The sequence below is a fragment of the Hyaena hyaena genome, unplaced genomic scaffold (assembly GCF_003009895.1).
Source record: "Hyaena hyaena isolate Hyena2069 unplaced genomic scaffold, ASM300989v1 scaffold_674, whole genome shotgun sequence".
Lineage (NCBI taxonomy): Eukaryota > Metazoa > Chordata > Mammalia > Carnivora > Hyaenidae > Hyaena > Hyaena hyaena.
In genome coordinates, this window is record NW_024081309.1 from 360,342 (window position 1) to 387,673 (window position 27,332).

At 37.9% G+C, this 27,332-nt stretch overlaps 1 long non-coding RNA gene across 1 annotated transcript; it reads left to right on the forward strand.

The window, feature by feature from the left end:
* Nucleotides 1-27,214, forward strand: LOC120220219. Its single transcript, XR_005525495.1, has 3 exons — nt 1-23; nt 12,465-12,607; nt 26,875-27,214. It is a non-coding gene; the product is annotated as an uncharacterized LOC120220219 (long non-coding RNA).
* The last annotated feature ends 118 nt before the right edge of the window (nt 27,215-27,332 follow it).

Below are 27,332 nucleotides of genomic sequence, written 5' to 3' on the forward strand. Positions count from 1 at the left end.
AAAGGAAGAAAAATAAAAAATTGGTAAGTATGTGAGGTGATGGATGGATCAACTAACTTGATTGTGGTTATCATTTCATAAAGTATACATAAATCATTGTATTGAACACCCTTAAAGAAAGATTAAAATTGTGAATAAAGTAAGCTTATTTTAATTATCATCAATAAGCTATTTTTTTATTACTTAAATACTAAAAACAGAAGAAATGTGCATTTATACATACTATTAACTTCAAATTATTCCTATTTAGTGACTCTGTGCACTCTGTTAGTTCATCTTGAAGTACTGCCAGGGAATATACATCAAAATAGAGAATAAAATTCTTTTCTGATTCTTCAAATCAGATTTTAACTAATTCAGACACCTTTCTCCATTGGTTTAATTTGTGAGACCAACATCTATGAAATCACGTAGAAGTATATCAACTGTAGACCTGGGTCCTACTGAACTTTCCTCCTCAGGGACAGCAAAATTTATAGAATCTTTAGGGAGTATTTCATGTTGTTTATGACTCTGGACTCAAAACCCTATCCTACCACTTACTAGCTAACTGCTTTGGGAAAGCTATTTTACCTTTTTGTGCCTCAGTTTTCCCAACTATCAAGTAGAGATTAGGATAATATTCTATTGTAGAGCATGTGGGGAAAATTAAGTCAGTTAATAGGTCTGATGTGTTTAGTACAATATCTGGCATGTAGCAAGGGCTCTATATATATTCATTGCTATAAGAATAATAATTGACTCCCTATTTTTCTTTTTAAAGACATTTTATCTGTATTAAAGATATTAATTTTATATGTAATTACAAGTAACTTGTGGTTAGATACTAATAACTGGTATTTATATAAATAATACAATAATCTTTTAAGAAGGGATATGAGAAAGTGAGCATTCTATGCCATAGTACTTGTGAAATTTATTTTTAAATTTTTAAAGAATTTTCACGTCTCAAAGTAGTGTCATCTTAAGGTGCAGAGTGAAAGAACAACAGAAAATGATTATTGATTGATCTATAAGCAAATACAAGTGATCTTTCTTTTCTGACACATTTTGCACATTTCTTTTACTTATTTTTTTCTATTCATTATTCTTTTCTTATTCTTATGTCTTTAGTTTCTTATCTAGTTCTTTGTATAAGTTTTTAATAAGCATATTGTATATACTTATATATAAGTATATTTATAAGTGTATTTTTATAAATATATTGTATATAAGTATATTGTATAAGTTTATTTTATGTTCTTATTTTATCCTTATATAACACAGTTTCCATTAAGAATCACTAAAAGAGGAAGGGCACTTGGGTGGTTCAGTTGATTAAGCATCTGACTCTTGATTTTAACTTAGGACATGATTTCATGGTTTGTGAGTTCGAGGCCCTGGCCGTCTCCGTGCTGACAGCATGGAGCCCGCTTGGGGTTCTGGCTCCTTTTCCCTCTGTCCCTCCCCCATTCACTCTCTATATCTCCCTCAAAATAAATAAAAATAAACTAAAAAAAAAGAATAAAGGAGGGATGCCTGGGTGACTAAGTCATTTGTGCATCGGACTCTTGATTTTGACTATTGTTGTTATCTCATGGTTCATTGGATTGAGCCACTGTGCTTCCAGTGCAGAGCCTGCTTGGGATTCTCTCTCTCTCTCTCTCTCTCTCTCTCCTCCTGACTCCCCTCAAAATAAATAAAGGAAACACAAAAACTCACAGTCTTAAGTCCACATAGATAATTAATTTAGAAAACTTCTTTAATTTCTGTAATACAGGTTTGCAGTATTAACTAATTTTCATTAATTACACACTTGCTGTTGTGATCTCGGTAGGGACGAAAAATCCCTGAACCTGAGAATGGGGCTCAATAGGTTAAATATTTTATCGATGGTTCTAAATGTTCAGATTTTTTCCGAGGCAGGGATAGATAGGTCTGAGAAAAGAAGGCTGCACTTGGAACAATCATAGATGAAAGCTTTTAAGTGCAAAAGACACATAAGCATCGTCTTGTAAATTATTCCTTATGTTACAGATGAGAAGCAGAAGCCCTGTTGTTCAATTACTTACCCAAGGTCACAGGACAAATGCAGTTATCCCAGATGCTAGAATTAGGTGCTAAAGCCAACAACAAGGAGAAACACCACTAATAGTCAAATTTATCCTAGGGAAAAAGAATCTCTCATGTTGGGTGTAGAAATTACTTAAAATTAAATCTTAGGGGGCACCTGGGTGGCTCAGTCTGTTAACCATCCCACTCTTGATTTTGGCTCAGGTCACGATTTCGTGGTTTATGAGACTGAGCCCCAAGTTGGGCTCTGTGCCAACAGCGTGGAACCTGCTTGGGAGTCTCTGTCTCCCTCTCTCCCTGCTCCTCAACCACTCACTCGCTTTCATGCACATGTTCTCTGTCTCTCTCTTCCTTTCAAAAATAAATAAATAAATAATGTTAATTTTTAAAAAATAAAATCTTAAAAAAATAAAAAATAATAAATTCAGTGTGGTATCCTAGAGCTATGTGGACCCCAGAGTGAATAATTACAGATCAATTATAGATGCTTCTCATATATGTAGGATTTTAAAATTAAAAAAAAAAAAAAAACAAATAGAACTCAGAATTAAAACTGGGCAGTGTAGCATCACATTTTCACTTTTATTTAATGTATTTGGCATATCTAAAATATTAAGATTTTTAAGAGCTATTTTTAGCCCTGTTACTACCTCAGTTAAAGGCATTGAAAGTAGAGATGCAAAAGATGAGGTAGAGATGCAATTGCACTAAATGAAGCTAACAGGGCACACCAAAAATATAGCAAGCAAGGGCTTCACTGATTTGCCTAAGGTGAAGCAATGCAGCCTTTATAACTCTATGTAGGTGGAAAGGGTTCAGAAATGTACTTCAGAAACACACTGTTAACATTCATTCAGGAAAACTTGAACTACTTTTGCATGATAGAATTCAGAGTATCAGTCAAAGGCTATTCTTTCTAGCACAAATTTACAATGGAACTATTTTACACGGTGATGCTGGAGAAAATAGGACAGAGAGTTGTGAAAGCACATTAAGTATATAAACAACAGGAGAAAGGCATAATAGTGCAAGATTATTATACATCTTATTCACAATAATTCTTGCTTTAAATGGCTTATACTACCAACTATATAAACTCATGGATTTTACTTCTATATCAATACTCGTTTTGGATGTCAACCTTTTTTTAAAAAAAATAGTTTTATCACATCACTGCCTCATTTGTGAATCTATCAAGATTTCCTGTTTACTGGTTACCATATCTCTTAGCTTAGCATTCTGGGCTCACTGTCAACTCCCCAACCTCATCTTTTGTTATTTCCTAACATGACCTTCTTCTTGAGCCAAGTTCATTGGCAGATAGCACCCAGCACATGACTTGCTAGTTCCTCTCTGTGGGCCCTTGGAAAGGCCATTCTGTAAACCTAGAATGGCTTTGCCACACTCTGCCAATCCATATCCCTCACTTCCTTTCATTGCTGATCCAAAACTTAATCTTCTCCAAGGAGTCTTCCCATTCTGATCACTTCTTTACTGCATATTCCTGAATCACTTAAGCTCTGAGGTGCTTCTTACTGTGGTCCTTGTTAATTTCCTTAAATTACTTCATGTGACTATTGTCTCTACAGAACTGGGACTGATTCTTTGTTTCTTAGTTATTTGAACTGAATTCAGCACCTGGTAGCACTCACTGCTGTCTTCTGTAGGAGATTCAAATGCTATTGCCATTACTTGTCATAAATATCAGATTTAATTGTTCAATATTTATAAGCCAGGGAAAAGGAAATACAAAGAAAGATTGTAGAGCATAAAAGTAACAAGCACATGGGATTAACTGATACATGAAAGAGTGCACATGAACCAAGTGGGAGAAAAAGCAATAGACTCAAATGCTTTATAGAAAATGGTAAAACATAATTATATTTTTAAAAATATATATTTAAAAAACCATGACTGGTTCAGTCAATAGAACATGAAACTCGGGGTGCCTGGATGGCTCAGTCAGTTAAGCGTCTGATGGGCTCAGGTCATGATCTTACAGTTCGTGAATTCCAACCCTCCATCGGGCTCTGTGCTGGCAGCTCAGAGCCTGCTTTGGATTTGGTGTCTGCCTCTCTGCTGTCCCCTGCTGATGCTCTGTCTCTGTCTCTCTCTCATACAATAATAATACTAATAAACACTAAAAATTTTTTTATTTGATAAAAGCAAAATATATAAAATTTTTTATAAACAATATTTTATTTTATTAATGTTTTTATTTATTTCTGAGAGAAAGAGAGACAACATTAGCAGGGGAGGGTCAGAGAGAGAAGGAGACACAGAATCTGAAACAGGCTCTAGGCTCTGAGCTAGCTGTCAGCACAGAGCCCGACGCGGGGCTTGAACCCACAAACCGTGAGATCATGACATGAGCTGAAGTCAGACACTTAACCAACTGAGCCACCCAGGCACCCCTATAAACAAAATCTTAGAAAAAACAAAAAGTAAGAGAGAGTGATGGAAGTTGAGTAGTTTTGCTTCTTCAGTTTAAGTGAATACACCTGCCCTCCCTCCTTCGCTGACCTCCACAAGGCTACAAGGACTGATGAAGAACACATCCTGTGAAGGGCATTGGCAGCCGTGATCTACCCGCAGGTGACTGATGCCCACTAATGTTGGAGAATCACTGCACAAGGGCATGAGATCCCGCAGTACAGTGGTTCTCACACTTTAGGACGGCATCAGCATCACTTGGAGGGCTAGTTAAACCCTCTACCTCCAGAGCTTCCCATCCAGTAAGTCGGGGGGAGAGAATTTGGATCTCCAACCAGTCCCCTGCTGCTGCTGCTGCTGGCCCAGGGATGGCGCTTTGAGGACCACTGTTTTCATGATTATCTGATGCTAACTACATGGAAGTATATTATTACCTTGTACAACTAATTTTTGCATATCATATGGTTTCTTCTACTTGCTTAAGCCCATGTCCTATTCCCTTGTAACTAACCTATGGTCTGCTTCCATCTGACATACCCCCTCTCTGTTTATACTTAATTTTCCTTCCCCAAGGCTTCTATTAAAAAGAGACCACCATCCTCTAAAATAGAATTTCCTTTCATCACTGCTTGCTGTCTAACTTACCTATGCCAAGAGAGAGCTATGATTAAAGTCCTCAGAGCAGGTTTTTGATGTCTCTGTTTTAGTTGACATCCAAAGCTGGTATTTAACCCCAAAGCATGAGGCCCTGTGCAGGCCTGAAGTGTTTGGTTTCACCACACTTCTGACCCCCAACCTGTATATCACTGAAAGGTAGCCTCCTCTGATTATATACTTAACTTTGGGATGGCTTGGAAAGGCAGGAGGGGACATAAGACCTTCCTTATGTTCTGCTCTCACAGTGTTATTGAAAATTGATTTCACAGAGACCCAGAAACTGTAGCAGTGGCTGCAGCTACTGTTTGAGACTGTGCATACCCTCCAAAGTGAGAATGCTGTCACCACATGACAAATGTGATTGCAGCAGCTGGGAAGGCGTACCGAGCTTCCAGTGTGATACAGTATATTTTTGTCCGGAGGAGTCACGTAGTCCCTGCCTTTAAATATCCAGGTTGCACTTTGAAAGGATGAGCCAGATACCAGATTATTTAAAATCTCTGATTAGTATATGCAAAATAGAGAATTGTTAACCTTAGTTTCTTAAACTTTCCTATCTCAAAGTTGAAACCAAGAACAATGTATTGTGTTCCTTGTTGATAGGCTTTTATTTTGGCAGACTTATTTTGGCAGTCTTTATTTTTACAGTACAGTGTGGCTATATTTAGTCATTCCCTTCTAGGCCCTTGAAGTTTTCTTTTTTCTTTTCTTTCTTTCTTTTTTTTTTTTTTTTTTTTTTGGTTTTAATATCTTTAGAGTAGAGACCTATTAACATAAATGAGAAATGGCCACAAAAGTGTTTTAATACAGCAGTGGAGTTTCTGAGATGAGGGTTGGGTTTTCCTCTATTGACAGGATAAATGCAGCCTTGTTTCTAGCCCGCTGAAGAGGGTTGGCCTTCTGCAAAATGATCAGGTAGACAGGCTAATCTTTGCGCTCCAAGACTGCCCTGTTCTTGGACGCCTGGGTGGTTCAGTAGGTTGAGTATCCAACTCTTGATTTTGGCTCAGGTCTTGACCTCATGGTTCATGAGATCGAGCCCCATGTTGGGCTCCAGGCTGAGTGTGGAGACTGCTTGGGATTGTCTCTCTCTGTCTCTCTCTTCTTCTTCTTCTTCTTCTTCTTCTTCTGCCCCTCTTCCACACTTGCACACTCTCTAAAATTAAAAACAATAACAAAACCAAAACCAAGAAACCTGCTGCATTCTCTGTCCTTCACCTAATTGGATATTGTCCATCTGATCCTCATGCCTCCTTTCATGATTGTACTTTTATTAAAATATCGAGGCGCCTGGGTGGCTCAGTCGGTTAAGCGTCTGACTTCAGCTCAGGTCATGATCTCATGGTTCGTGGGTTCGAGCCCCGCATCGGGCTCTGTGCTGACAGCCAGCTCAGAGCCTGGAGCCTGTTTCTGATTCTGTATCTCCCTCTCTTTCTGACCCTCCCCTGCTCACGCTGTCTCTCTATCTCTCTCAGAAATAAATAAAAACATTAAAAAATTTTTGAAATATTTTCTTAGATCTTCCATTACAAATGGCAATGTATATGATTTGCATATTAATTCAGCAAATATTTCTTATACAGCTATTTGGGGCCAAGCATCAGCAACAAAGTAAGATATCAGGCCTGGGTGAGCTTACATTCCAGTGCAGGGAAATAGCAAGATATATATATATATATATATAAATCTATATATTTATATATAAATGTACACACATATGCACACACTATGTTAGATTATAATACACACTATGTAGAAAAATAAAGCCAGGAAAGGAGATAGGGAGTTCAAGTGAGTGGTGTGTATGCAGATATTGCAATTTTTAAATTTTTTTTAAATGTTGATTTCTGAGAGAGAGAGAGAGAGAGAGAGAAAGAGAGAAAGAGAGCAGAGGAGGGGCAGAGAGAAAGGGAGTCATAGAATCTCAAGCAGGATCCAGGCTCTGAGATATCAGCACAGAGCCTGATGCAGGATTCAAATCCAAGAACTGTGAGACCATGACCTGAGCTGAAGTCTGGCGCTTAACCAACTGAGCCACCCACACGCCCTAGATATTGCAATTTTAACATTTATTCATTTTTGGTAGAGACAGCAGAGAAGAGGCAGAGAGAGGGACACAGAATATGAAGCCGGCTCCAGGCACCTTGCTGTCAGCACAGGGCCCCTCACTGGGCTTGAACCCACAAACCAGGAGATCATGACCTGAGCCAAAGTTGAATGCTTAACTGACTGAGCCACCCAAGCACCCCCAATATTGCAGGTTTTATTTATTTATTTATTTAGTTAGTTAGTTAGTTAAATTTAACTTAATTTAATTTTTTTATTTTTGAGACAGAGAGAAACAGAGCAAGAGCAGGGGAGAGGCAGAGAGAGAGAGGGAGACACAGAATCCAAAACAGGCTCCAGACTCCTAGATGTCAGCATAGAACCCCACTGGGAGCTCAAACCCATGAACCGTGAGATCAAGACCTGAGTGAAAGTCTGAAGATTAACCAACTGAGCCACCCAGGTGCCCCCCAATATTGCAGTTTTAAATAGGACACTCAGGGTTGGTCTCACTGAGAAGACATTTAAGCGAAAGACCTAAAAGATATGAGATAGGGAGCAATGTAGTTTTCAAACCAAGGAAGAGTAAAAGCAAGGGCCCTATGGTGGGACTGTGCCTCAGATATTGAAGGAACAACAAGAAGGCCGGCCTGGATGGCATGGAATGAATAAAGGAGAGAGAGAGGCAAGAGACGATGCCAAGCCTGGAGCTGGAAGTCAGATGATATAGAGCCTTGGGGTTCACTGCAAAAAAAAATTATTTTGATTCTCAGGGAGATGAGAAGCCACTGGAAGGTTTTGGGCAGAATAATGTGGTCTAAAACATCTTAAAGTACTATCCTTTCCAGAAATATAACACTGTAGAGATAATGTAATAACAATATGTACTATTATGTGTATTATAATGATGATAGAAATAGCCAAAAATTAATATGCACAGTCACTATAGTAGGCATTTTATAAGGAGATTTTGAAATAGAATTTCAGTGATAGATATTTTTAGGCAGAAAGTGTCATCTTTATGAAAACACCTCATTTTCTCTTTCTCTGTCTACAGAAGAGACAGTCATTCAGTGCCCTGAATTTTGCTGGTGATGTAAAAATTAAACTACTCTTTCAGTCAGAAGAGGTAAAATAGGAAATAAAGAGAAAAGTTTCAGATTACATTGTTCCAGAAATAATATTCTTACTGTAAACCCATCATTAAGGGAAACCCATCATTGCTAACTCATCATAAAAAATAAAAAAAAAAAAAAAGGCTGACCAACTCTTAGGTCTTCAAAGTCATTCAGTGCTAAAGGCTCTGTCCTTTTGAATGTTAAATTCTTTCTAGGACATTGAAGAGCAATTATTTCTCTTTTCTTTCTAAATTCTCTGCTTGAATCAGATTTATATTGAGAGTGTCTGACGCTGATGGCGAATGCAAAGTCCTATGTAACTTTGCTGTTGATTCAGTAGTGCAGGCTCTATGGCAACATGCTGGACAATTCCTAGGTCTGTGTCCTACTGGCCTACTCTTTCAAATTCTCAGTCCTTTTCTTTGACATGCACCTAAGTAGATTCCTTAACATGGTATGTGTATAAGAAAATGGCAGTGTTGGGCACCATTTTGCTGCTGAAAGACCAAGGAGTTCTCTCTCTCCCTTGCAAAAATTCTCAGATGCTTATGCTGGCCTTATAAAATGCTTATCATAGTGACTGTGCATATTAATTGTTCAATATATGTTAGCTATTTCTATCATCATGTTTACGTGGGCTCATCTATTTAATTCAATTGCAACAAATACTCGAAATATCATTCTAGCTGTGATAAGAAAGAAAGGTTTAAGAAACCATTTGCCTGGCCATAGATTTGTTTTCTTGAATATGTTATTTCATGTAAGACTTATATTTTTAGTTAGGTATTATTGGCTCCATTTTGTCTAAGGAAATTGAAAGTTGGAGAATGAAGATCCTTGATGAAGTTTTTAGAACTAATAAGTGGTAAAGTCAGGAGTAAGATTTCAAATTTAGCTGACATTAAAGCTCACGTTTTATCAATACAGGTGATAACATTTTATAAAATAGAATGTAAATATCAAGCATATACTCCATTTGTGTATTCATTATTTTCTGGAACTTTAAACATAACTAAACTATTTAAATTGTGTATTCCTAGGGTGCCTAGATGGCTCAGTCGGTTAAGTGGCCGACTTCGGCTCAGGTCAAGATCTCTCGGTTTGTGAGCTCGAGCCCCGCATCGGGCTCTCTGCTGACAGCTCAGAACCTGGAGCCTGCTTTGAATTCTGTCTCCCTCTCTCTGACCCTCCCCTGCTCATGCTCTGTTTCTCTCTGTCTCAATAATACATAAAACATTAAAAAATATTTAAATTGTGTATTCCTGTGGCAAGAGATATCTTCGATCTTTTATTGAGATACCAATGTTGCCAAAACACAAAGAAGTCCCCTAAGGCAATGTCAATCACTAGAAACTCTAAGAAATCACTCAGTACCAGCTGGAATGTCATGGGCTTATGCATTGGGGTGAGCCTAGGAGAGTGGGAGTTTAGACTTCTCACGTCTTAATGCGTGTCTCCTCAAGGGCAGGATGGAGGAGGGAAGTCAAGGACAAGCACTTGGTGTTCCGCAGGAGGCCAGGTGCAAGATGAGAAGCAACAGCAGCTGAGGATCCAGGGCCTCTGAACTTGTTCTTCTTCGACCTTGACTTGCTTTTTCTATTTTCTTTTACATCCAGCATCAGCCTTCTTTCACTTTGTGTTTTCTGTTCCCTGAACTAAATAGGTAGGACTTCCTGAATCCCTTTGAGAAAAACATCACAAAAATATGAAACTTCAGTCCAAAGATACAGCTTTTGTGTTTATTTTTCCAAGATTAAAAATTAGATTTTTCTTCACTGGTAATGACAAATGACACAGATATGTGCAGATGAAGTGCAAGGGACATATACGTACACAAGTATATACCTAAAACTAAATATGTAGGAAGGTATATGCTATGAGTTAGTGTTGTTGCTTAGATTACAGTGTTTGTGTTTCTTTTTCCTTATCTGTTTTATAATGTTCTTTTCTTAAAGTGATTAGATATTGCCTTTTTAATAAAGAAAATGAACATTATAGTTAATATGCATATATGATGACTTATCAACATATTAAAAGTGGAAACTAACGAATAAATTGGAAAGACTATGTAAGGACAAATGCAGCACCAAGATGGAATTAAGGAAACTCAAAATAATGGGGGAATAGTTAAGAAAAATACAGCATGGGAGCTTCTGCAAACATACGTCCACTTTTTGGGAAAGTCTGTTCAGTGGATGGGGGTGCTGAGAAAGTACTAATGACAATCACTTAACTTGTTAGAGTAACCTAATTAAACTCTGATGGATGGGTTAACACAAGTCAAATACAAATCATATTGATATCCAAGTAAATTCACAGAACAGTATTTTCATTAAAAAAATTTTTTTTATGGCACGCTTGCGTGGCTCAGTTGGTTGAGCATCCGACTTCGGCTCAGGTTATGATTTCACAATTTGGTTTAGGAGCCAGAGTTCTGAGTTGAGCTCAGTGCTGACAGCCAGGACCTGTGTCTCCTTCTCCCTCTGCCCCTCCCCTGCTTGCACACTCTCTCTCTCAAAAATAAACAAACATTAGGAAAATACATTTTTATGAAAAATGTTTAATTGTGTGGGAAAATGTCAAATGAATAAGTCAAGATGAAAAATTGTATTTATAATAGGAATGTAAGTAAGTTTTGTAAAAAAGTAATGTAGCGTTTAAAAAAACTGGAAGGAAATTTACCAATAGTCTATCTGTGACAGCGATTGTGTAGTGGGACAATGAGTAAGTTGTTTTTCCTGCTTCTTTCTTCTGTATTTCTAAAAATTTGTAAATAAGTATATTACTTTTTGATGCGAAATAATAGTAAAGCCATAGTAACAAAAGCTTTCAAACAACTATCTTTTCCTATATCAATCAAATAGTTTGAGAAAAATCGTTCTTGTGGGATTTTTGAGTGAGAATTTAAAAAGCTTAGGCCTCCATAAAATTTTATGTTCATCAAGTTCAGTTTAATTTTTGTCTTAGTCATATAGATATTAAACAGAGAAATATAATTTAAATACATTTCATGATATTAGACAAAATATCATTGAAAAAGTATTTTAATGTTTACTTGTTTTTGAGAGAGAGAGACAGAGCATGAGCAGGGGAGGGTCAGAGAGAGAGGGAGAAACAAAATCTGAAGCAGGCTCCAGGGTCCAAGATGTCAGCACTGACCCCAATGAGGGGCTTGAACCCATGAACTGCAAGATCATGACCTGAGCCAAAGCTGGATGCTCAAACAAATGAGCCACCGAGATAATTCTCTCTCTTTTTTTTTTTTTTTTTTAAGTAATCTCTATTCCCAACATAGGACTAGAATTCAATGACCCCAAGATCAAGAGTCACATATTCTACTGACCGAGCCAGCCAGGTGTCCCTTAGGTCATAATTTTAGATTATGCTCTAAATTATTAGTCACATGATCTACTCTTGATCTCAGAGTTGTAATTCAAGCTCCACATTGGGTGTGTAGATGACATAAAAAATAAAATCTTAGAAATAAATGAACAAAGTAAAATTATTATCTAATAATATAATCCAAAAAAAGGAACACTCCTTAAATGCTATTTATTCATTCATTCAGTCATTCATTCTTTTTAAAATTTTTTAATGTTTTATTTATTTCTGAGAGAGAGAGAGGGAGGCAGCGTTAGCCGGGGAGGGTCAGAGTGAGAGACAGACACAGAATCTGAAGCAGGCTCCAGGCTCTGAACTGTCAGCACACAGCCCGACGTGGGGCTTGAACCTACGAACTGTGAGACCATGACCTGAGCTGAGCTGAAGTAGGACGCCTAACTGACTGAGCCACCCAGGTGCCCCTATCAATCATTCATTCTTAAGTGCTATTTATAACAAGTAAGGATTGGAAGAAAATACAGGGGGAATAGTTGCTGAAATTAGGATGTAAATACTTTTTATTATACAACCACTATACATGCTACTTTTGATTAATATGCAGGCAAAAGGTAAATCAGAATATGCAATATAGACAAAAGGTTATTCCTAATAATTTCATTATGTAAAAATATGCATGTATCTTGCAAATTACGGAAAGGAATATACAAAGTATTAATGCTAGAGTTAGGGAAGTGTTATAATAGATGATCCCCCCCCATTTTATATTAAAGAAAAGCTTAAAAAAACATTTTTATAAATGTAGTTTGTTTTTTAAAGGGAAAAATTATCCACAAAATTGCCAAAAAAGACATCACAGAGCAAGAGGGTCTACTTTATATGAGAACAAGTCTGGATTGAGCAGAGGTAACAAGACGCAGAGTTCAGTCTGTCTTTACCACTTAATCTCCATGTGAATGCAGGTAAGTCATTTCACCTCTCCCACCATCCCTTTCCTCGCGGGTAAAAGGAGGCTGGTGAGGGCTGGTAATTGTACCTATCTGACAGGATTATTTAATTCAGCAGCTAACATCATATGTACCAATGAATGAGGGCCTTTCTTACCAACTCTCTCACCCAATTTCTTTCACTTATTCATTTAATCATCAAAACTTCTTTAAAAAAAAAAAAAAAAGATTTATGGGGCACCTGGGTGGCTCAGTCGGTTAAGCCTTTGACTTAGACTCAGGCATGATATCACGGTTCGCGGGTCCAGCCCTGCGTCGGGCTCTGTGCTGACTGCCAGCTCAGAGCCTGGAGCCTGCTTCAGATTCTGTGTCTCCCTCTCTCTCTGACCCTCCCCTGCTCACACTGTCTCTCTCCCTCAGAAATAAATTAAAAAAATTTTTTAATTATTTAAAAAAAAAAAGATTTCATTCTTAAATAATCTGGAACTCACACCAAAATCAAGAGTCACATACTCCATCAACTGAGCCAGCCATATGACCTCACATCAAATCTTCTTTAAGTGACCAGGCAATTGGCATGATGAAGGTAGAGAAGAGTTTTTCTCTTTGATTAAGATTGATAGGTATTGGGGCGCCTGGGTGGCTCAGTCGGTTGAATGTCTGCTTTGGCTCAGGTCATGATCTCACAGTTCATGGGTTCCAGCCCTGCGTCGGGCTCTGTGCTGATGGCCCAGAGCCTGGAGCCTGCTTCGGATTCTGTGTCTCCCTCTCTCTCTCTGCTGCTCCCCTGCTCATACTCTGTCTCTCAAAGATAAAGTAAATGTTAAAAAAATTTTTTAATAAAAAAAAAGACTGATAGGTATCTATTCCTACAAGTAGGATTAACTGTGTACAAGCAAGTTCCCTGAGTAGAAACTGAGTATTGATGTCATTAATGACTTGGTATACACATAGCAGGCATCACATACATAGGCCACAGTATTCTTTGGGGCCTAAGAGCATGTTTTAATTTATTTTAAAATCAGAAGGAAAAATTACTTTCAGGTCCAAAAATATATTTTAGCACATAATATTAATATATAGTTGCCTTTATACAGCACAGTCATAAATTATAGTTTCAAAATTTGTAAGAGTACCATGAAGGTGAAAGTGCCAAGGCCATGAAGGTGATAATTCGGCTCTGCCCTCTAGATGTGGTCAGCACTTTGATAAAACACTCAAAGCTTTAAAACTCAAAAATACGGTGCTATAGAAAGCACATTGAAGTAAAAAAGAATGACATTCCAATGTGTTTGTATAGTGGTATTATCAGGAAAAGGCCAGCATGTCAGGTTGACCCAACAGACCTTAAAAGAGAGAGACACGCGTTTGAGGCACAGTAGAAAGTTACGCTCTCTGGAGGATACTCCGCAATGATTTAGTTAAATACCAACTAAGTTGCCTTCCCATTTGTGCTCGGCAAACAACCTTCTCACGTCTTTTCTTTGTGACTCCTTCATTTTGTCTGTATGTTACAATTAGTTGTCTGCGAGTCTGTTATTCCCCTTGTGACTACAAAGACCTTGAGGGGAAAGACAATGAACTGCTTATTATTTAACGGTATTAACATGCAGATAATAGGCACTTAATGTATACTTGTTGAATTGATTATTAAACAGATTAGCCAGATATCTCATCAATAGGAAAAGAGATTTGCAAATAAGACACATATATTCAGTCACTAGTGAACTATATACTTTATTTAAAATAAATGAGTTAGGATGCCTGGTTGGCTCAGTCCATGAAACATGTGACTCTTGATCTTGGGGTTGTGACTTTGAGCCTCACATTGAGTGCAGAAAACATAAAATCTTTAAAAAAAAAATATATATATATATATATATATACATACAGCATGTGAATTTGGGTAGCTTGAGCCATCCTTGGGTAAGGATGATTAGGTGATCAAGGTCCCAGATCAAAGAAGTTGAAGAAAGAACAGACTTGGACCTCCATTACCCTTGCCAAAGTATCTTTTAGCCCAAGGAGGTCCTCATTCTTCTTAATCTCCAGTTAACTTTGTCTCAAAATCGCTACTACACACCACAAGAAACCCCCATGAATGGTGTGAACACAAAAGTAAATAGCAGATAAACTGTGATATGTAAGTATGACATAATATTTAAACTTTTTAAGTATTCAAATAAAGGAAAACTAAAGCAACAATGGAAAACCATTTTTTTTTAAATGTTTTATTTATTTCTAGGAGAGAGAGAGAGAGACAGCATGAGCAGGGGAGGGTCAGAGAGAGAGGGAGACATAGAATCTGAAGCAGACTCCGGGCTCTGAGCTGGCAGTCAGCACAGAGCCCGACACGAGGCTCGAACCCACGAACCGCGAGATCATGACCTAAGCGAAAGTCGGACGCTTAACCGACTAAGCCACCCAGGCGCCCCTGGAAAACCATTTTTTAAAATGTTTATTTTGATAAGTCAGGCAGAGAAGGACAAATATCATATGTTTGCACGTATAGGAGGATTAGGAGGAACTTGACGGAGGAACAAGGGGGAGAAGAAGGGGGGAAATGGTGGGGGAAAGGGAGAGAGGCAAACCATGAGAGACTCTTGAATGCTGACAAAAACTGAGGACTGATGGATGTGGGGGGGAGGGGGGGACGGGCATGGAGGAAGACACTTGTGGGGATGAGCACTGAGTGTTATGTGGAAACTAATTTGACAATAAACTATTTGTAAAAAAAAAAACAAAAAAAAAACCCGTTTATTTTGAAAGATTGAAAGAGAGAGAGAACATGTAAACAGGTGAGGGGCAGAGAGACAGGGAGGGAGAGCAAGAATCCCAAGTAGGCCCTGAGCTATCAGAGCCCCACACAGGGCCTGAACTCATGAAAGGTTAAGAACATGACCTGAGCTGAAATCAATTTAGAGACTAAACTGACTAAGCCACCCAGGTGCCCCAACAAAGGAAAATCTTTTACTTTTTTTTTCCTTCAAAAATTGGCAATTAAAAAATTACTATTTGGGGTACCTGGCTAGCTCAGTTAGTAGAGCATGCAACTCTTGATCTCAGGGTTGTAAGTTTGAGCCCCATGTTACGTGTAGAGATTACTTATAAAACAAAAATAATAGAATCTTTAAAAAATTTACCACTCAGGGGTGCCTGAATGGCTCAGTCTGTTGGGTGGCTGACTTTGGCTCAGGTCATGATCTCACGGTTCATGGGGCCGAGCCCCGCATCAGGCTCTGTGCTGACAGCTAGCTCAGAGCCTGGAGCCTGCATCAGATTCTGTATCTCCCTCTCTCTCTTACCCTCCCCTTCTCTCTCTCTCTCAAAAATAAATAAAATGTTTAAAAAAATTTTTTTTTTTTAATTTACCACTCAGTGCTGACAAGAGTCCAAAGAGAAAAAGTGATCATATGTTGCTGATAGGTATATACTTGGTATTTTCAAGAGAGCTACTTAACAATTTCTTGAAGAGCTTTCAAGAAATTTTGGTCCTTTGATCTAAAAACTGTTTCCAGGATTCTTTCTCTCAAAGAAAATAAGTCAGATATGTGGGAACGGTTAAGAAAATTTCAGTATATTCATAAGATGAAGTAAGATGTAGCCATTAAAGGGGTGCCTGGGTCAGTTAAGTGTCCGAATTCAGCTCAGGTCATGATCTCACAGTCAGTGGGTTCGAGCCCTGCATAGGACTCTGTGCTGACAGCTCAGAGCCTGGAGCCTGTTTCAGATTCTGTGTCTCCCTCTCTCTGTGACCCTCCCCTGCTCATGCTGTCTCTCTCTCTCAGAAACAAATAAAACATTAAAAAATTTTTTAATAAAAAAAAGACGTAGCCATTAAAGATAATTCTTTTGAAAGACTTTACATGATACGTCAAAGGAATTGTATTGAGAGGTGCCTGGGTGGCTCAGTCGGTTAAGCATCTGACTCCAGCTCAGGTCATGATCTCACAGTCCATGGGTTCGAACCCCGTGTTGGGTTCTGTGCTGACAGCTCACAGCCTGCAGCCTGCTTCAGATTCTTTGTCTCCCTCTCTCTCGGCCCCTCCCCATCTCACATTCTGTCTCTCTCTCAAAATAAAATAAAGATATATAGGGGCACCTGGGTGGCTCAGTTGGTTAAGCGTAGGACTTCGGCTCAGATCATGATCTCATGGTTCATGGGTTCCAGCCCTGTGTCAGGCTCTGTGCTGACAGCTGGCTTGGAGCCTGGAGCCTGTTTTGGATTCTGTGTCTCCCTCTCTCTCTGACCCTCCCATGTTCATGCTGTCTCTCTCTCTCTCTCAGAAATAAACAAAACATTAAAAAAAAAAACATAAAAAATTATTCTTCAAAGGAACTATATTGAGAGAAAAAACATTGGGTTCAAAACTCTGTATAGAGTATGACCCCAGTTGTGTTACATTATATGTATTCCAGATAATACATACATTTGATATCAAATAACAGGAAGAAACCTTGTTTAATATGTTCATATTATAATAAAATAATATTTGAAGGAATAATATATGTTTAAATTTCAAGATTTTAACACCTTGATGGTGATTTTAATTTTTTCTTTATATTTTCTTCTTTCTCTCAGAATATCTTGAATCAATATTAGTTGTATTTTTTCTTAAGATTATTTTACTTATTTTGAGAGAGAGTGAGAGCACAGGAGGGGCAGAAAAAAAGGGAGAGACAGAGAATCCCAAGCAGCCCCCTCAATGTTAGCACAGAGCCCACTGCCCGGCTGGAATTCACGAATCCTGAGGTCATGACCTGAGCCTAAATCAAGAGTTGGACACTTAACCAACTGAGCCACTCAGGCACCCCAATATTAGTTTTATAATCAGGAAAAAACGTTATTGAAAAATATGCTTCTAAAATCTGCTAGGCTGAAAGGTTTTCTTTCCCTTGCCTTTCCAGCATCCAGCACATTTATTGGCATTCCGTCCGCTTTCAGAAATACTGGATAAATAAATCTATAAGAGAATGAACAGGGGCGCCTGGGTGGCTCAGTCGGTTAAGCATCCGACTTCGGGTCCGGTCATGATCTCACTGTATGTGGGTTTGAGCCTCTCGTCCGGCTCTGTGCTGACAGCTCAGAGCCTGGAGCCTGCTTCAGATTCTGTGTCTCCCTCTCTCTCTGACCCTCCCCTGCTCATGCTGTCACTCTCTCTTTCTCTTTCAGAAATAAATAAAACATTGAAAGAAAAAAAAAGAATGAACAGATAGATGAATAAATGAAATAAGACAAAATTCTGTGTATTTAAGCCACTTGTTTCTTCATTTCACATCCAAGCCATTCTCAAATTTTGTCGGCCTTACCTTTATAAACAACCCAAATCTGACCTTTTTTGTCACCTTTGATACCATGCTAGTCCAAACTACCATACTTGCACAATTGGGCAAGTGTAATAACCTCTCAGCTGGCCTCCCTACCTTCATGGCCGCTGCCTACAATCTAACTTTAAAAAGCAGTAAGAGTGTGGCTCAGAATGTATAACATCCTCTACTCCATTTTTTTTTCTTTAATGTTTATTTTTGAGAGACAGAATGCGAATGGGGGAGGGGCAGAGAGAGAAAGGGAAACACAGAATCCGAGGCAGGCTCCAGGCTATCAGCACAGAGCCGGACGCGGGCTCTAACCCCCAAGTTGTGAGGTCATGACCTGAGCCAAAGCCGGAGGCTGGAGGCTTAACCGACTGAACCACCCAGGGGCCCCACAACTCCTCTGCTCTAAAACCTCCAATGAATTTCAGTGTCAATCAAAATGATAGAAAGTCTTTACCATCGCCCATGAGGCCCTTTGTACCTGGCCCCACCCCACTTCCCTCTAACCTCATCTTCTACTTCTTTTCACTCCATTCTGGCTACGTTAGCTTTTTGCACCTGCCCTAGGTCCTTTGCACCTGATTTTCTCTCTGCCTGAAATGTTCTTTCCCAAAATAACTGCAAGGCTTGCTCTATCACTTCGTTCAGGTCCCTGTGCAAATGCCAGCGTGACAGAGGGGACTTCCCAGATCCTTCTATTAAAAATAGCACTATTCCCATCCATTACTCTCCTGTCATTTACTCTCCCTTTTTTCTTCACAGCCCCTTTAACCATCTGAAATAATATATATCTATTCCCAACATTTATCTCCCCTCCCAAACCCCGGGCTAGAATGTAAGCTCCTTTAAAGCAAGTGATTTTCTTGTTTTTTTTTCTCTGTTATATACAAAATTAATTTTTTGAAAATTACAACACAGTTACTAATGATCAAAAGGCTAATGATATGTTCTCCCTACTGAATTACCTCAAGGATTTGTAATAAGCATACCTTAAGTTCATTTCTTCTTTAATTTCAGTTTCAAAAGCTGAAAAGTTCCAAAATGTCCTAATGCTATAAGATAATGTGTTAAGCTGAGCTGTACAATGAGAGTTACAAGACATGATATATAAGGCACTATAATGTACCTTGTGTGCCAAATTAGAAATTTCATTGGTTTTGATTGATTGCATTTAAAAATACATTTTAAGGGGCACCTGGCTGTCTCAGTGGTAGACTCTTGATCTCAGGGCTGTGAGTTCAGGCCCCACATTGGGTCTAAAGCTTACTTTGAAAAATATGTAAATAGATATATTGGTTACCATTAATTTACATTGAAAATAACATGTAGCTTATGACAGAAGAAATATAGTAGCAGTCATGATATTTTCTGAGGTTATATCTATATTCATAAGAATATGACTTCTGTGGGGGGTGGTGCCTGGGTGGCTCAATCAGTTTAGCATCCGACTTTGGCTCAGGTCATAATCTCTCAGTTCATAAGTTTGAGCCCGGCATCCAGCTCTATGCTGATAGCTCAGAGCCTGGAGCCTGATTTGGATTCTGTGTCTCCCTCTTTCTCCCTGCCCCTTCCCTGCTTGTGCTTTCTCTTTCTTAAAAATAGATACACACTTTTAAAAAAGGGTACTCAATAACAGCATAGTTTACATATGTTATAATGAAATAAAAAAATTAGAAACAATCTGAATATTCAAAAATAAATAACTGAATAATAATTTACTAATATAATAGAATTCTATGCAGTCATAAAAAAGATGCTGTAAAATCACATTTAAAAGATATTTATAATATATTATTAATTTGAATTAAACAAATTAAATGGTTTTTAAACAATATTTTAAGTTGAATTATTTATTTTTGAGAAAGAGAGAGCACATGTGAGCAAGGGAAGGGCAGAAAGAAAGAGAGGGAGAGAGAGAAACTCAAGCAAGCTTTGTGCTGTCAGCATGGAGCCTGACTCAGGCCTTGATTCCACAAACTGTGTGAGATCATGACCTGAGTTGAAACCAAGAGTCGTACCCTTACCTGACTGAACCACTCAGGTGCCCCTACTTTTTTTGAATCTCCACCCACAATGTGGGGGTAGAACTCAGGACCCCAAGATCAAGAGCTGCATGGTCTACCAACTGGGCCAGCTAGGTGCCCTAAGTGTTGCATTTTTTAAATCGGTAGAAAAATAGTTGGAAGAAGTAATCAAGATGTTACTAGGTCAGAGCCAGTTGGATTATAAAATAGTTTTTATTTTTTCACTTTGTTATCTATATTTTAAAATTTCTCAGTGATAATTTTATGGTGTGGCACAATCAAGAAAGCACACAGAAAGATTTATTGAATAGTAGTTAAGAGCATTGGCTCTGAGTCATATGGCCTTTCTTGTCGTCCAGCTGTTCCATCAACTATATAAACTTTGACAAATTACTTAACTTTTTTGAACCTCACTTTTCTCTTTATAGGAGTCTTGAGGACTAAAAACACCAGTGTGTCAAAGTTTAATAATACTTTGTGATAATAATAGCCAACATTTATTGACCACTTACTGTGTGCTAATACTGTTTTAATCTTTACACATATTAAATCTTTTCATTTGTAAGACAGTCTTCTAAGGATGAGCACTCAGTAAATGATGTAATAAATTTAAATATAATTATTGTGGTTATTTTAATTGTTCAGTTTAGGACTATACACATATATATGTATATACATGTATATACATATAATAAATGTAACAATAATTATTATGGTTATTTTAGTTGTTCAGTTTAGGACTATATACATATATAATGTCTGTATGTCTGTATGTATATATGTATGTATGTTTGTATTTAGAGGAGGCTTAATGCCCAATGTGAGGCTTGAACCTGTGACCTTGAGATCAAGAGTCACATGCTCTACTGACTGAGCCAGCCAGACATCCCAAGACTCTATGTTTTTATCAGCTTGAAAATATAACTGATTATAAAACAAAAATTGTATGCACCAAACCATAATTTCAACATACAGACGCAATTGATATTTCTTGTCAACCTTTTAACTGAGGGATCATCATGGAGGGATTCATCTGAAAGCCATTCCCAGCTCTGAGTGTATGATGTCATGATAGAGATAATTGCTAGAAAATTCAGGTATAACTTAAACATAATAAATATTGACCTGATGGCTCAAATCCATCTACTGGCCTTGAGTAAAGTAGCCCATTGTATTCAGAAATAGATCAAAGTATACTGTAAGACTATCCTTGGACACTAGCTTTTCACACATTGTGTATTAGAACTGTGTCATCTTAAAACTATTAAAGCAAAAAGATGATCACTTCAGTACCACATGGGCTCTCTATCTAATAGATTGCTATTTTATTTTTTAGACTTACTTTACTTCATATGTATTTTCGAAGGAAGCAGAGATGCAGGAAGGGGATACCTTAATAGAGAACATAGAAGGAAAAAGAGCAAAGAATACACATTCACTGAATTTGTGGGACTACTATGTGTCCGAAGGCACTGAGTGCTTTATGCAGATTCAGAGCACAGTGAAAAACACTGTATGCTTCGGAGCCAGGCCACCTGGTTCTGCCTGCCTCTTACACTATCAGGGTGATCTTGAGCAAATTGCTTAAATCAGTGCTGTCCCATAGAAGCTTATGAGACACATATTACTTATGAGACACATAAGTAATTAAAATTTTTTATAGTAGCCAAGTTACAAAAAATTAAAGAAACAAGTGTAATTAATTTTGATAAAATATTTTATTTAAGCCAATATACACAAAATATCATTTCAACATGCAATTAATGTGAACCATTATTGTTTTTATTTTTCCACAAAGACTTTTTTAAACATTTATTTCTTTTTGGGAGAGAGAGTGCCATTGGGGAAGGAGCAGGGGAGGGGGGGAGGGGACACACAGGATAAGCAAGCTCTGCACTGACAGCAGTGAGCCGGATGTGTGGTTCAAACTCTAAAGCTGGGAGATTATGACCAGAGCTGAAGTCAGATCCTCAATCAAGTGAGCCACCCAGGCATCCCTGTAAACCAATATTAATGAAATAGCTTACATATTTTAAATTTGCACTAAGTATTTGAAATATTATGTGTGTTTCATATATATATCTCAGTTCAGACAACCCACTTTTTCTTTTTTTTTTTTTTTTAATAGGCTCCACACCCAACATGGGGCTTGAATTCACAACCGTGAGATCAAGAGTCTCATGATCTCCTAACTGAGCCAGCCAGGCGCCCCACATAGGCTATGTCAAGTGCTCAATTGCCACATGTGCTACTGACATTGAACAACACAGGCTTCAACTTCCACCTCTCTGTAAAATGTGTGTAAAATCAGTACCTGTCTGAGGAGTAGGAGTAGGGGTAGGCAAAATAGGTGAAGAGAGTGAAAAGCTACAAACTTCAGGGCTGCCTGGCTGGCTCAGTTGGCAGAGAATGCGACTCTTTATCTCGGGGTTGTAAGTTTGAGCCTCCCACTGGGTGTAGAGATTACTTAAAAAAACCCACAAACTTCTGGTTAAAAAATAAGTAAGTCATGGGCGCCTGGGTGGCTCAGTCAGTTAAGCTTCCTTCTCTTGATTTCAGATCAGGTTGTGATCTCACTGTTTTGTGAATTCAAGCCCCGAGGCAGGTTCTGCCCATGAGCCTGCTTGGCATTTTCTCTCTCCCTCTCTCTCTGTCCCCGCCACCTCAACTCTTCTGTCTCTCTCAAAATAAGTAAATAGACTTTAAAAACAGTCATGAGGAGATAATGTACAGCATGACATCTAAAGTTAACAATACTGTATTAGTATATTAGAAAATTGCTGAGAAAATAAATCTTAAAAAGTTTTTATCTATTAACTAGGTATTGTGGTGATCATTTTGCAATATATATAAGTATTGAATCATTATATTGTATACCTGAAGTGAACACAACATTATTTCTCAGTTTTACCTCAATAAGAAAAAATAAAGATGGAATAAAAGTAAAAAGAAAACAACAGTACCTGTCCCATGAGATTAAATGAGTTAATGGATAGAAAGCGCTTAGCACAAACTCAGAATTTAAAAAAACAAAAGAAAGAAAAAGAACAAAACCCAAAAAACAAAACACCTTCACACCATCTTCAAAAATGGCCTGGTATTCTTAAGGAAAGACCTGAAGGTCGTTGACAATTAAATAAAGGAGAGAAGGAGAGGAGATCTCATGAAAGCAGGCTGAGGAAGGCTGTAATCATGTTAACAAAGGTTACAAGGTTGTTTGAAAGAGGCACTGATAGCATACATTTAAAAGGGATTACAAGATTTGCCTAGTAAAACATTAATGATGTACCATTTTGTTGAGGGTTAGCTCTTTCTCTAATTCCTAATATATATGCCTATCTTATTTTGGAGGAGTTCATCCCTACAAGAGAAAATGCCCAATAAGCAATTGCTCTTAAACTATTATCTTTTTAAAAAATGTTTTATTTTACTCTTGTATGTCCACTTAACATGACAGCTATTCTCTTACAAATTTTTAAGTGCATATTATTGTTGACTCTTTAAATTATTATCTTAATCTATTAACAACACAGTAAGAAAAGTTTTTTTGTTTTTTTAGTAAGTTCCACACCGAGCATAGACTCCAACGCGGGCTTGAACTCATGACCCTAACATCAAGACCTGAACTGAGATCAAGAGTTGGATGCTTAACTGACTGAGCCCCCAGGCTCACCCCCCCACCCCCAAGAAGAGTGTTTTTACCTCCATTTTTCAAGTTAGGGATTTTATAGATGAAATGAAGGTAGAATAGCTTTTACCCAAAGATCACCCAAAGGGTGAACAAGCATTTGAGCCTAGGTTATCTGTTTCCACAGCTTATACTCTTTTCATTTCATCGTATACTAGGGGAGTATCATAGACTTTGCCAGATGTTTAAATCAAATCAGTTTTGTAATTTATCTTTTCACTGTACTATGTCTTTTATTTATTTACTTATTAATTAATTAATTCATTTATTATTTATTTTTAAAGTAGGCTCCACATCCAATGTGGGCCTTGAACTCATGACCCTGAGATCAAGAGTCACATGCTCTACTGACTCCACAATACCATATCTTATTACTATTTTCTAATCAGGTATATGTTCAAATATTAATTTCTGTTTTAGTAGATTTTAGTTTTTAAAATGGTACTAAATTTTCTACAGTAATACCATTGCTATACAGAACCCAAAGAATCTTGAAGTAAGGAAAGTATTCTGAGTATGCAAAAATAAATGTCATGAAGTCCATTGGTCTGGAGTTCATGAGTTCATGACTGTTCTTTTTTTTTTTTAAGTTTATTTACTTATTTTGAAAGAGAAAAAGAGAGTGTGCAAGGGGGACAGGGGAAGAGAGAGACAGGGACAGAGACCTGCAGCAGGCTCTGTACTGGCACAGAGAGCCTGACATGGGGCTGGAACTCAGGAACCATGAGAACATGACCTGAGTCAGAGCCTAACCAACTGAGTCACGCAGGCACCCCCATGACTATTCTTGTGAAAGAGTCTTCAGGACCTCATTTTGTATCCACTTGTTCATATTTTGCATATAGTTACAGCAATTTTTATGATGTGTCTTCTAAAACAGATCAGATTGGTGTTAGAGGAAGAACATCTATCTTGAGTGGCATACTGACAGCACTAGTAAGCAAAAAGTCACTTCATATCAGCAAGGAAGGAAAACAAAAATATAGAAAAAATTTATATACTTCAAAGAAAAGTAATAAAGAGTCGTTTCGTAAAGTCAAACAGTACTATTATTTTTTCAGAAGGCAGGGAGTTTATAGTACATCCTAGAAATATTTCTACATAAAATGATTAATACAAAAATACTTTTGGTGCCTATTAAGAACACTGTTGGCTCTCCTTTAAAATCTCCATCCATCTTTATGGATGAATCCACTCTGCAGGGAATTTACATTCAAGCAGAGAGAAGAGACATATAGATTATCACAGCACAGTGACAGTATAGTAGAATTCCTGTCACATAGTAGGCACTCAAATAATTGTTGAATGAATGAATGAGTAACATAAGTAAAATGAGAGCATAAAACAGGAATTTATATTAATGTGGGGATGGGGGGAGTAACAGAACCCAGAAGAGGGACATTGAGCATTGGTTTATAAAAGAAAGAGCATTTGACTCCTAGGCAGCAGGGTGTTTGAAGGCAAGATGGTGGGAAATAGCAAGATATATCAGGGCACGTGTGGAAATGGTAGCTGATGATGCAAGAGGCACGGGCAGGGACCAGACCGTGAAGAGCTTTGTGCATTAAACTCAAGGATTTGGATTTTATCCTGAATCCTGTGCAGTGGTTTTCAAGGAGTGGAAGCAGAAGTGCCGTTGATTTGATTTTTGTTTCAAAAATATCATTGTAGGATAGATCATGGGATCCCAGTCAGACAGAGAGAGCAGTCAAGAAGTCCCTGCAGTAAAATGAGGAAAAGCTGAAGGAGCCTGAAATTGTGGCAGCTGTGAAGAAAGAGAAAGGGACCGTTACCAAAGAATTTGGTATGAAGAGAATTAATAACTGATGTGGGGAGGGAGATTGGTGGAAGAGAAGAAGGAGAGTAGGATAATCCCAGAATTTCTGGTTTACACTGTGAAAATGAGAAGCAGCAGCTAAGCTGGCTTTGGTCATGCTGTGTGGGGTGCTTACCGGGCCTGAAGAGTGGCCTCTTTTTTTTTTTTTTTAAATGTTTTATTTATTTCTAGGAGAGAGAGAGTGAGCAGGGGAGGGTCAGAGAGAGAGGGAGTCACAGACTGAAACAGGCTCCAAGCTGGCAGTCAGCACAGAGCCCGACATGGGGCTCGAACCCACAAACCGTGAGATCATGACCTAAGCGAAAGTCAGACGCTTAACCAACTAAGCCACCCAGGCACCCCTTGAAGAGTGACCTCTAAAGGATGTTTTATCCTCCTCTCGGTCCTTCAGTATTATTATTCTCCGTATCTTTTTTGCACTTAAGAAGAAAAAAGAAGGACGCACAGAAGCGAAGAAACTATTTCAAGGACACCAACTGAAATTTTCCTTACATGTCAAATTGACAAAAAAATTAGAGATACTTATCTTAAAAGCTAAGTAACATATAAAGAAAGCACTTTTAGCAGAAACAGGAAAATAATTGTTTAGTGTGGGGATTCAGATATTATTTTGTCACTGAAGTAAATTAGCCTTTGTTTCTTTGCTGTTCTCTGATCTATTTTTACCAAGTCACATTTATGGGCTTTCAGCAAACCAATGAAATCTGTTATTCAAAATTTCCAAGTTGCCTATGAATATTCTGCTCTAATTTACAGATTCTTGGATTGCATTTTAATTGATAAAAAAAACCCATGGAGGTTCAAAGGCACATTTTCCCATCTATAAAAGTATATCTAACTTGATTTCTTCTGCTTTTATTTCCCTCATTACTTCACCAAGAACTAACATCTATTAGGAAAGAAATTCTATCATACGGCAGAATTCTTATTTATTTTATAAAGTTGTTTTCTATTCTACCTTGTTCTTTTAGAAAAGTGCTTTTTGACAGTCCTATTTCACATTTTTTTCTTATTGCTTTATTTTTTTAATGTTTGTTTTTTATTTTTGAGAGAGAGAGGGAGAGCATGAGCAAGGGAGGGGCAGAGAGAGAGAGAGAGGGAGAGAGAGAAAGCCAAGCAGGCTCCACACGGTCAGTGCAGAGCCCGACATGGGGTTGGAACTCATGAACCATGAGATCATAACCTGAGCCAAAACCAAGAGTTGGATGCTTAACCAACTGAGCCACCCAGGAACCCCCTCTTTCACATTTTCTGAAATACTTTATACAGCTGTTTCAGTAACTGCTAGGTTAAATGTGTCCTAAATTTGTAGTTTTCCTCATACTTTCATTTCCTAACTGCTCTGAATGGTCACTATTACCTACTAGGAAGGTGGATAATATTATCTTAATACACTAAGGTACTTCCTGTCTTTCAGTGGGCTGTTGTTTCAAACACCAGAGCAAATCCATAAACGAGAACTTCACCTGTTTGACCTACACAGCTGATTTTAACATTGGCTCTTCGTGTACTGGGCATATTGCCCTGGATGAACTGGAAAATATCCCAGTGGAGAAGAAGGTCAGAAGTCTTCTGGAGGTTCCTTTCAATCTAAGATTACCTTTTTTGTCCTTCAAGGTCAAAGTAAATCACGTTGACCAAATGACAAAATATGCAATAACAATGGTATTTTCTAATGGTAAACATTTTCTAATGGAAAGACTATCCTGTACCTCATCCAGGACCATACTCATAAAACTACCATCACACTCCTGAAACCAAGCCTGGGACTATATTAATTTCATAACACAACCTTTGACTTTTAGAGTCAATTATATTTGATTTCTTAAAAATGTGCTGTGATAGAAGATGCTATGGCATCTAATAATAACATGT